The sequence below is a fragment of the Hippoglossus hippoglossus genome, chromosome 5 (assembly GCF_009819705.1).
Source record: "Hippoglossus hippoglossus isolate fHipHip1 chromosome 5, fHipHip1.pri, whole genome shotgun sequence".
NCBI lineage: Eukaryota > Metazoa > Chordata > Actinopteri > Pleuronectiformes > Pleuronectidae > Hippoglossus > Hippoglossus hippoglossus.
Window position 1 is genome coordinate 18,455,916 of NC_047155.1, and position 11,635 is coordinate 18,467,550.

An 11,635-nucleotide genomic window follows, 5' to 3' on the forward strand; every position below is an offset into this window, starting at 1 on the left:
CATCCAAGATAACTAAGCAGCTAGTCTGACATCATAGCACCAGGCTTTCCAACAAGCCACGCCCCCAAATATTGACTGTTGCTATAGCAGCGGTAGCTACCTTGGGAAGCCATGGGTTCTTTTGACTTCATGTGACTCTGCACCGCACTGATTTAACGTGATGCATGCTGGTTAGAAATTTTGTCTGACTTTTACCAGCGCTGCAAAACATCACCATGTCACATGACCTTAAAATATTGTGGGAGCGAGTCAGCTGCAATCAGACCGTGCAGTTGTTCTCCTTCAGCTGCAGCACCTGGGTGCATAAAAAAGTACATAAAATGGCGGAAACTATCGTTGTTAAACTTTATTCAACATTCAACGGCCGCAGTAAACACCAGAACATGTGCAAACTGCATCATCATTATAACATCTGTCAAAACCACGCATGTTCACAGTAAGACAAGCTGGAGGGTTTTACTTTACATTTCTTCTTCACCCCTTTAAAAGTCCTCTCATAATTTGTCATTAGGGTACAGATTTTATTGCTGCAGCCGGAGGAACTGTACTGTGATCACTCTGCAAGGACTCGGCAAGGAGCTGCCTTTGGGCAATCAAAAACACACATTCATTTTTTAACATCTGCTGTGGAGAAAGAGTCACTTTGCTGAAAATCTTTGTTCAAAAGCCTTCAAATGTCGCAGGCAACGACAATTAAAATGGAAATGGGAATCTGTGGGGGACTAAAGACTAAAACTTATCCAAGTTACACACTTTCATTCTGGTAATCTGGTAACAAGATTCTTGATTAAAAAGGTTTGGAGAAGGCGTTGCACAGTCTGGAGAAGAACCTGCTGATGGCGCTGGATCTTGATGGTGGTGTCACAAGCAGATCTTTGACGACAGAGACAATATATTTGTCCAGTGTTGGGTCTTCCATTTCCAATTCTAACAGCACACTTACAACCCCGTGCCACTTTTTGCAGATTTTTTTGAAAACGGCTTTGTCAAGTTGTTTCATCATTTTTGGGGTGATCTCAAAATCTTCATCCTTGATTTCGACCCATATGTTTTCGAGTAGACGCTCGATGATGGTGTTTGGTGATCTGAGAGTGTTCGACAACTTTGCTTTAGCAAAGATCCTCGAAACCAGCTTCAGAACAATTATCCTGATGGGTAATTTCCTTCCTTCCACTGTTGGTTCTTGCTCTTCTCTGTATTCTTCACTGAATTCAGGAGTGGTCACCTTGCTTTCTGAGCCAGACCCGTTACCAGGTGCCGAAGGCAGACTGGCCCCACCGATCGGGCCCTCTGACACAGCTTTTTCTAAACTATGTGTTATCACCGTGGAAGTGAGAGTTTCTGACTGTGTGTGAAGCCACCACCTCATTACTCCAAGGAAACACCACACAATGGCAAGGATGTCAGCTGATATTATAGCACGTGGCGGACAAACCGTTATGCTTGTGCACCGTGGTTGTGAGGCTTTTGGTCGTGAGGTCATCTTAAATCTCATCCTATCTATGTGATTGCTGAGGATATTATTCAGCTCGTTGGTTAACTCGAGGGTTTCACCACTGAAAATATCATCCATCCATTGAGACCCATTCTGCCCCTGCTGTATCTCACCAACTGCTGTTGGAAGCAGAGCGTCAATATCACTCGTAACAGATTGCATTGACTGCCGTACCCAAAACCTTGTCAAAGGCCGGGTTGTAAAGGCTGTCAAAGTACTTGTTATTCAGTCTGCCCACAATACGACAAATGGACGCTTGGGCAAACTGCTTTGCAGCGATTGTCCTAATCCTTTCAGACACTTTCTTCAGAGAGGGTGTGCTCTGGGCTGTTTCTGGATCATCTTTGTTTTGCGACATGATTTCATCCATAATCACCTCAGCAACGTCATCTGCAACATTCTTAATCTCCAGAGTGGAGCCAGATTCCAACTGATCATAATCATAGTCGGATATTTCTTCGTTAGTAGATTCTGTGTATTGAGAGACCTCCTCCTTAATGATCTCCTGGACAGTTGTGGATGTTGCAGACAGAAGACTTTCCCTGTCTTCTGAGATTGTCTTCTGGGATGAGGATGATGACTGACTGTCATCTTCATTGACCAGTTGGTAGACCTTCTTTTTGCTCTTAGAAGGTGCACACATACGTTTCAGATTCCTCATGAGTCCCTTGATCATTTTGCCGGCCTGTTGAATCATACCTTGTAGTCTTTTTGGAGGTGTGACACGAGGAGTAGTTGCCTTCACACTGTCCACGCCCATGGAAAGGACAGAGTTGACACACTCTGCAATCTCTTTAGCAGTCAACTGGGTCAAATTCTCTGAACTTACAAGATTGATTTCATCTGGAACGTCAAGAGCCTGAGCAAAAACCTGAGGAAGTGTGTTGCCCAAAGAGCAAATCACACTCTTCTCAGACACAGGCACAGCTGTGCTCTCAAGATCCTTTAGGATGGATTGTGTCATCAAAATGACAATTTCCAGCAGTTTCTCTCCGAGTATGGTCATTGTGACCACATCAGGTTTGCCTTTTTTCGAAAGATTCCATTGTTCTGATGTCATGCCTTGGAAAAAGGACGTCACAATGGGCAGAATGCTGTCGATGTCCATCTTCATGTTTCTGATATTGTTTTTCAATACTTCTCTTATTGGCTTAGTTTAAAAAAATCGTACTATTCCTGTCGGAAGTGCTCTCTCTGTTCTCCGTGTACTACCCCTACCATACACTGATCAACTAGGACAAAGGAGATATCAGAAATGAGATTATAGCACACACCAAAGGGAACACACACACCAAAGAGAACTTGGTGCTAAAGCCTGGTGCTATGATGTCAGACTAGCTGCTTAGTTCTCTTTGATGTGTGTACACACACCAAAGAGAACACTGTTGCGTCAAAGAGAACACACACATCCAAGATAACTAAGCAGCTAGTCTGACATCATAGCACCAGGCTTTCCAACAAGCCACGCCCCCAAATATTGACTGTTGCTATAGCAGCGGTAGCTACCTTGGGAAGCCATGGGTTCTTTTGACTTCATGTGACTCTGCACCGCACTGATTTAACGTGATGCATGCTGGTTAGAAATTTTGTCTGACTTTTACCAGCGCTGCAAAACATCACCATGTCACATGACCTTAAAATATTGTGGGAGCGAGTCAGCTGCAATCAGACCGTGCAGTTGTTCTCCTTCAGCTGCAGCACCTGGGTGCATAAAAAAGTACATAAAATGACGGAAACTATCGTTGTTAAACTTTATTCAACATTCAACGGCCGCAGTAAACACCAGAACATGTGCAAACTGCATCATCATTATAACATCTGTCAAAACCACGCATGTTCACAGTAAGACAAGCTGGAGGGTTTTACTTTACATTTCTTCTTCACCCCTTTAAAAGTCCTCTCATAATTTGTCATTAGGGTACAGATTTTATTGCTGCAGCCGGAGGAACTGTACTGTGATCACTCTGCAAGGACTCGGCAAGGAGCTGCCTTTGGGCAATCAAAAACACACATTCATTTTTTAACATCTGCTGTGGAGAAAGAGTCACTTTGCTGAAAATCTTTGTTCAAAAGCCTTCAAATGTCGCAGGCAACGACAATTAAAATGGAAATGGGAATCTGTGGGGGACTAAAGACTAAAACTTATCCAAGTTACACACTTTCATTCTGGTAATCTGGGAACAAGATTCTTGATTAAAAAGGTTTGGAGAAGGCGTTGCACAGTCTGGAGAAGAACCTGCTGATGGCGCTGGATCTTGATGGTGGTGTCACAAGCAGATCTTTGACGACAGAGACAATATATTTGTCCAGTGTTGGGTCTTCCATTTCCAATTCTGACAGCACACTTACAACCCCGTGCCACTTTTTGCAGATTTTTTTGAAAACGGCTTTGTCAAGTTGTTTCATCATTTTTGGGGTGATCTCAAAATCTTCATCCTTGATTTCGACCCATATGTTTTCGAGTAGACGCTCGATGATGGTGTTTGGTGATCTGAGAGTGTTCGACAACTTTGCTTTAGCAAAGATCCTCGAAACCAGCTTCAGAACAATTATCCTGATGGGTAATTTCCTTCCGTCCACTGTTGGTTCTTGCTCTTCTCTGTATTCTTCACTGAATTCAGGAGTGGTCACCTTGCTTTCTGAGCCAGACCCGTTACCAGGTGCCGAAGGCAGACTGGCCCCACCGATCGGGCCCTCTGACACAGCTTTTTCTAAACTATGTGTTATCACCGTGGAAGTGAGAGTTTCTGACTGTGTGTGAAGCCACCACCTCATTACTCCAAGGAAACACCACACAATGGCAAGGATGTCAGCTGATATTATAGCACGTGGCGGACAAACCGTTATGCTTGTGCACCGTGGTTGTGAGGCTTTTGGTCGTGAGGTCATCTTAAATCTCATCCTATCTATGTGATTGCTGAGGATATTATTCAGCTCGTTGGTTAACTCGAGGGTTTCACCACTGAAAATATCATCCATCCATTGAGACCCATTCTGCCCCTGCTGTATCTCACCAACTGCTGTTGGAAGCAGAGCGTCAATATCACTCGTAACAGATTGCATTGACTGCGTACCCAAAACCTTGTCAAAGGCCGGGTTGTAAAGGCTGTCAAAGTACTTGTTATTCAGTCTGCCCACAATACGACAAATGGACGCTTGGGCAAACTGCTTTGCAGCGATTGTCCTAATCCTTTCAGACACTTTCTTCAGAGAGGGTGTGCTCTGGGCTGTTTCTGGATCATCTTTGTTTTGCGACATGATTTCATCCATAATCACCTCAGCAACGTCATCTGCAACATTCTTAATCTCCAGAGTGGAGCCAGATTCCAACTGATCATAATCATAGTCGGATATTTCTTCGTTAGTAGATTCTGTGTATTGAGAGACCTCCTCCTTAATGATCTCCTGGACAGTTGTGGATGTTGCAGACAGAAGACTTTCCCTGTCTTCTGAGATTGTCTTCTGGGATGAGGATGATGACTGACTGTCATCTTCATTGACCAGTTGGTAGACCTTCTTTTTGCTCTTAGAAGGTGCACACATACGTTTCAGATTCCTCATGAGTCCCTTGATCATTTTGCCGGCCTGTTGAATCATACCTTGTAGTCTTTTTGGAGGTGTGACACGAGGAGTAGTTGCCTTCACACTGTCCACGCCCATGGAAAGGACAGAGTTGACACACTCTGCAATCTCTTTAGCAGTCAACTGGGTCAAATTCTCTGAACTTACAAGATTGATTTCATCTGGAACGTCAAGAGCCTGAGCAAAAACCTGAGGAAGTGTGTTGCCCAAAGAGCAAATCACACTCTTCTCAGACACAGGCACAGCTGTGCTCTCAAGATCCTTTAGGATGGATTGTGTCATCAAAATGACAATTTCCAGCAGTTTCTCTCCGAGTATGGTCATTGTGGCCACATCAGGTTTGCCTTTTTTCGAAAGATTCCATTGTTCTGATGTCATGCCTTGGAAAAAGGACGTCACAATGGGCAGAATGCTGTCGATGTCCATCTTCATGTTTCTGATATTGTTTTTCAATACTTCTCTTATTGGCTTAGTTTTTAAAAATCGTACTATTCCTGTCGGAAGTGCTCTCTCTGTTCTCCGTGTACTACCCCTACCATACACTGATCAACTAGGACAAAGGAGATATCAGAGATGAGATTATAGCACACACCAAAGGAAACACACACACCAAAGAGAACTTGGTGCTAAAGCCTGGTGCTATGATGTCAGACTAGCTGCTTAGTTCTCTTTGATGTGTGTGTACACCCCAAAGAGAACACTGTTGCGTCAAAGAGAACACACACATCCAAGATAACTAAGCAGCTAGTCTGACATCATAGCACCAGGCTTTCCAACAAGCCACGCCCCCAAATATTGACTGTTGCTATAGCAGCGGTAGCTACCTTGGGAAGCCATGGGTTCTTTTGACTTCATGTGACTCTGCACCGCACTGATTTAACGTGATGCATGCTGGTTAGAAATTTTGTCTGACTTTTACCAGCGCTGCAAAACATCACCATGTCACATGACCTTAAAATATTGTGGGAGCGAGTCAGCTGCAATCAGACCGTGCAGTTGTTCTCCTTCAGCTGCAGCACCTGGGTGCATAAAAAAGTACATAAAATGGCGGAAACTATCGTTGTTAAACTTTATTCAACATTCAACGGCCGCAGTAAACACCAGAACATGTGCAAACTGCATCATCATTATAACATCTGTCAAAACCACGCATGTTCACAGTAAGACAAGCTGGAGGGTTTTACTTTACATTTCTTCTTCACCCCTTTAAAAGTCCTCTCATAATTTGTCATTAGGGTACAGATTTTATTGCTGCAGCCGGAGGAACTGTACTGTGATCACTCTGCAAGGACTCGGCAAGGAGCTGCCTTTGGGCAATCAAAAACACACATTCATTTTTTAACATCTGCTGTGGAGAAAGAGTCACTTTGCTGAAAATCTTTGTTCAAAAGCCTTCAAATGTCGCAGGCAACGACAATTAAAATGGAAATGGGAATCTGTGGGGGACTAAAGACTAAAACTTATCCAAGTTACACACTTTCATTCTGGTAATCTGGGAACAAGATTCTTGATTAAAAAGGTTTGGAGAAGGCGTTGCACAGTCTGGAGAAGAACCTGCTGATGGCGCTGGATCTTGATGGTGGTGTCACAAGCAGATCTTTGACGACAGAGACAATATATTTGTCCAGTGTTGGGTCTTCCATTTCCAATTCTGACAGCACACTTACAACCCCGTGCCACTTTTTGCAGATTTTTTTGAAAACGGCTTTGTCAAGTTGTTTCATCATTTTTGGGGTGATCTCAAAATCTTCATCCTTGATTTCGACCCATATGTTTTCGAGTAGACGCTCGATGATGGTGTTTGGTGATCTGAGAGTGTTCGACAACTTTGCTTTAGCAAAGATCCTCGAAACCAGCTTCAGAACAATTATCCTGATGGGTAATTTCCTTCCGTCCACTGTTGGTTCTTGCTCTTCTCTGTATTCTTCACTGAATTCAGGAGTGGTCACCTTGCTTTCTGAGCCAGACCCGTTACCAGGTGCCGAAGGCAGACTGGCCCCACCGATCGGGCCCTCTGACACAGCTTTTTCTAAACTATGTGTTATCACCGTGGAAGTGAGAGTTTCTGACTGTGTGTGAAGCCACCACCTCATTACTCCAAGGAAACACCACACAATGGCAAGGATGTCAGCTGATATTATAGCACGTGGCGGACAAACCGTTATGCTTGTGCACCGTGGTTGTGAGGCTTTTGGTCGTGAGGTCATCTTAAATCTCATCCTATCTATGTGATTGCTGAGGATATTATTCAGCTCGTTGGTTAACTCGAGGGTTTCACCACTGAAAATATCATCCATCCATTGAGACCCATTCTGCCCCTGCTGTATCTCACCAACTGCTGTTGGAAGCAGAGCGTCAATATCACTCGTAACAGATTGCATTGACTGCCTACCCAAAACCTTGTCAAAGGCCGGGTTGTAAAGGCTGTCAAAGTACTTGTTATTCAGTCTGCCCACAATACGACAAATGGACGCTTGGGCAAACTGCTTTGCAGCGATTGTCCTAATCCTTTCAGACACTTTCTTCAGAGAGGGTGTGCTCTGGGCTGTTTCTGGATCATCTTTGTTTTGCGACATGATTTCATCCATAATCACCTCAGCAACGTCATCTGCAACATTCTTAATCTCCAGAGTGGAGCCAGATTCCAACTGATCATAATCATAGTCGGATATTTCATCGTTAGTAGATTCTGTGTATTGAGAGACCTCCTCCTTAATGATCTCCTGGACAGTTGTGGATGTTGCAGACAGAAGACTTTCCCTGTCTTCTGAGATTGTCTTCTGGGATGAGGATGATGACTGACTGTCATCTTCATTGACCAGTTGGTAGACCTTCTTTTTGCTCTTAGAAGGTGCACACATACGTTTCAGATTCCTCATGAGTCCCTTGATCATTTTGCCGGCCTGTTGAATCATACCTTGTAGTCTTTTTGGAGGTGTGACACGAGGAGTAGTTGCCTTCACACTGTCCACGCCCATGGAAAGGACAGAGTTGACACACTCTGCAATCTCTTTAGCAGTCAACTGGGTCAAATTCTCTGAACTTACAAGATTGATTTCATCTGGAACGTCAAGAGCCTGAGCAAAAACCTGAGGAAGTGTGTTGCCCAAAGAGCAAATCACACTCTTCTCAGACACAGGCACAGCTGTGCTCTCAAGATCCTTTAGGATGGATTGTGTCATCAAAATGACAATTTCCAGCAGTTTCTCTCCGAGTATGGTCATTGTGGCCACATCAGGTTTGCCTTTTTTCGAAAGATTCCATTGTTCTGATGTCATGCCTTGGAAAAAGGACGTCACAATGGGCAGAATGCTGTCGATGTCCATCTTCATGTTTCTGATATTGTTTTTCAATACTTCTCTTATTGGCTTAGTTTTTAAAAATCGTACTATTCCTGTCGGAAGTGCTCTCTCTGTTCTCCGTGTACTACCCCTACCATACACTGATCAACTAGGACAAAGGAGATATCAGAGATGAGATTATAGCACACACCAAAGGAAACACACACACCAAAGAGAACTTGGTGCTAAAGCCTGGTGCTATGATGTCAGACTAGCTGCTTAGTTCTCTTTGATGTGTGTGTACACCCCAAAGAGAACACTGTTGCGTCAAAGAGAACACACACATCCAAGATAACTAAGCAGCTAGTCTGACATCATAGCACCAGGCTTTCCAACAAGCCACGCCCCCAAATATTGACTGTTGCTATAGCAGCGGTAGCTACCTTGGGAAGCCATGGGTTCTTTTGACTTCATGTGACTCTGCACCGCACTGATTTAACGTGATGCATGCTGGTTAGAAATTTTGTCTGACTTTTACCAGCGCTGCAAAACATCACCATGTCACATGACCTTAAAATATTGTGGGAGCGAGTCAGCTGCAATCAGACCGTGCAGGTGTTCTCCTTCAGCTGCAGCACCTGGGTGCATAAAAATGTACATAAAATGGCGGAAACTATCGTTGTTAAACTTTATTCAACATTCAACGGCCGCAGTAAACACCAGAACATGTGCAAACTGCATCATCATTATAACATCTGTCAAAACCACGCATGTTCACAGTAAGACAAGCTGGAGGGTTTTACTTTACATTTCTTCTTCACCCCTTTAAAAGTCCTCTCATAATTTGTCATTAGGGTACAGATTTTATTGCTGCAGCCGGAGGAACTGTACTGTGATCACTCTGCAAGGACTCGGCAAGGAGCTGCCTTTGGGCAATCAAAAACACACATTCATTTTTTAACATCTGCTGTGGAGAAAGAGTCACTTTGCTGAAAATCTTTGTTCAAAAGCCTTCAAATGTCGCAGGCAACGACAATTAAAATGGAAATGGGAATCTGTGGGGGACTAAAGACTAAAACTTATCCAAGTTACACACTTTCATTCTGGTAATCTGGGAACAAGATTCTTGATTAAAAAGGTTTGGAGAAGGCGTTGCACAGTCTGGAGAAGAACCTGCTGATGGCGCTGGATCTTGATGGTGGTGTCACAAGCAGATCTTTGACGACAGAGACAATATATTTGTCCAGTGTTGGGTCTTCCATTTCCAATTCTGACAGCACACTTACAACCCCGTGCCACTTTTTGCAGATTTTTTTGAAAACGGCTTTGTCAAGTTGTTTCATCATTTTTGGGGTGATCTCAAAATCTTCATCCTTGATTTCGACCCATATGTTTTCGAGTAGACGCTCGATGATGGTGTTTGGTGATCTGAGAGTGTTCGACAACTTTGCTTTAGCAAAGATCCTCGAAACCAGCTTCAGAACAATTATCCTGATGGCTGACTGGCATCTTCATTGACCAGTTGGTAGACCTTCTTTTTGCTCTTAGAAGGTGCACACATACGTTTCAGATTCCTCATGAGTCCCTTGATCATTTTGCCGGCCTGTTGAATCATACCTTGTAGTCTTTTTGGAGGTGTGACACGAGGAGTAGTTGCCTTCACACTGTCCACGCCCATGGAAAGGACAGAGTTGACACACTCTGCAATCTCTTTAGCAGTCAACTGGGTCAAATTCTCTGAACTTACAAGATTGATTTCATCTGGAACGTCAAGAGCCTGAGCAACATCCACAAGTGCAGGCTGTCTGAGTCACCTAGAGGAACATTCAACACAAATACACAGATACGTAAAGTCATACATGTGCCAGGTTAACTCCTTAACAGACTTTTACATGGTAAAAATAAAAGTTTATTACTTCAAAGTTCATCAGATCGTAATCATTTCAGCTTAGGAAATAGGTGGTGGACATCAGCCTCAGGTTCTCTATGTGAATGTCTATTCTAGTAAAGTTACACTTCCTATAATTTATTTATGTGACAAAAAAATACATTATTCTGCATGTCCACTTATTTAACACAATAATTCAGTAAAGTCTGCCTAAGATTAACGATGTAAAAACTGAATGTAGCCGACAGGTTTAGTTTTCACTAACACGTTACAACACATCAAAACCAATACTCTGAATAAAGAGCTTTAGGAGACGTAATGCTACTTTAAACAGCTGCTCTTAAAATGCAGATGTGACTTTAAATACTCACGTTTCAGTTGATCACAGTAAATCTGTTTCTGCAGAATAATAATCTGTGTAACGTAGTCAAGTCAAATGGGTTGGCGAGTGAAACAACTTTACATAACATTAGATATCTTACGTGGTGGAGCTTATTCTCCAAACACACACAGTCGCCTGTCTCGGTTCATGTCGGTAATAACTCCCGTACGGTCCCGTTAGTATCGCCATTACTGCTGGTATCTTGCCTGCAGGCTAGCGGAGCTAAGCTAACAAGCCAGGTACAGAGACACCGATACCTGCTCATCACTACTAACACTAACACATACATACAATAAACTTTACTTACCACAGAAACGGGAGCGCAGACGTCTTTAAGTTCTCCGTCCGGGGAACAAGCCGAACATCAAACCGTATTATTCATCCGATATGTGAGTGAAACCTCTCCACAGACTCAGGTCCTGTTCGGTGACGGGGGTTAGCCTGTTAGCCTGTTAGCTCAGGTGAAGCCGAGCAGGCAACAGGCTAGGAGCTGGAGTCGCGACCTAACGGTGACGTCACCTGTCCATCAAGTGATAATTATTCATAATATCAAACCTCTATATAATTTAAACGAGTGAGTTAGAAAAAAATTCACCCCCCTCAGAGTTGTCATGAAGGAAGAACTAAGTGATTGAGACTAAAACCGTTTTTTGAACCATGCTGTAAACAGGTTTAATTCTGCTCTAAAGTCGGGCTTTTTAACATGGGAGTCAATGGGAATTGACTCCTTCTTGGAGCCAGCCTCAAGTGGCCACCCAGTGAACTGCAGCTTTTTGCACTTCCGTATTGGCCTCATCGCTCAGCCCGGGATGTTGCCCCTTGCTCTCAATACAACAAATGTGACACAGGAAGAATCAAAAAGTAAATCCAAGGTTTGAATCAGGTTAAGAAGCAACGAAACCCAACTACATCATGTAACTAAAGGTGAATTCAAAGGTCCAAATCTGATCAGTGAGGGATATATACCATATTATGTAACAGATGTATATTTCAGTAGTGAGTTCAAT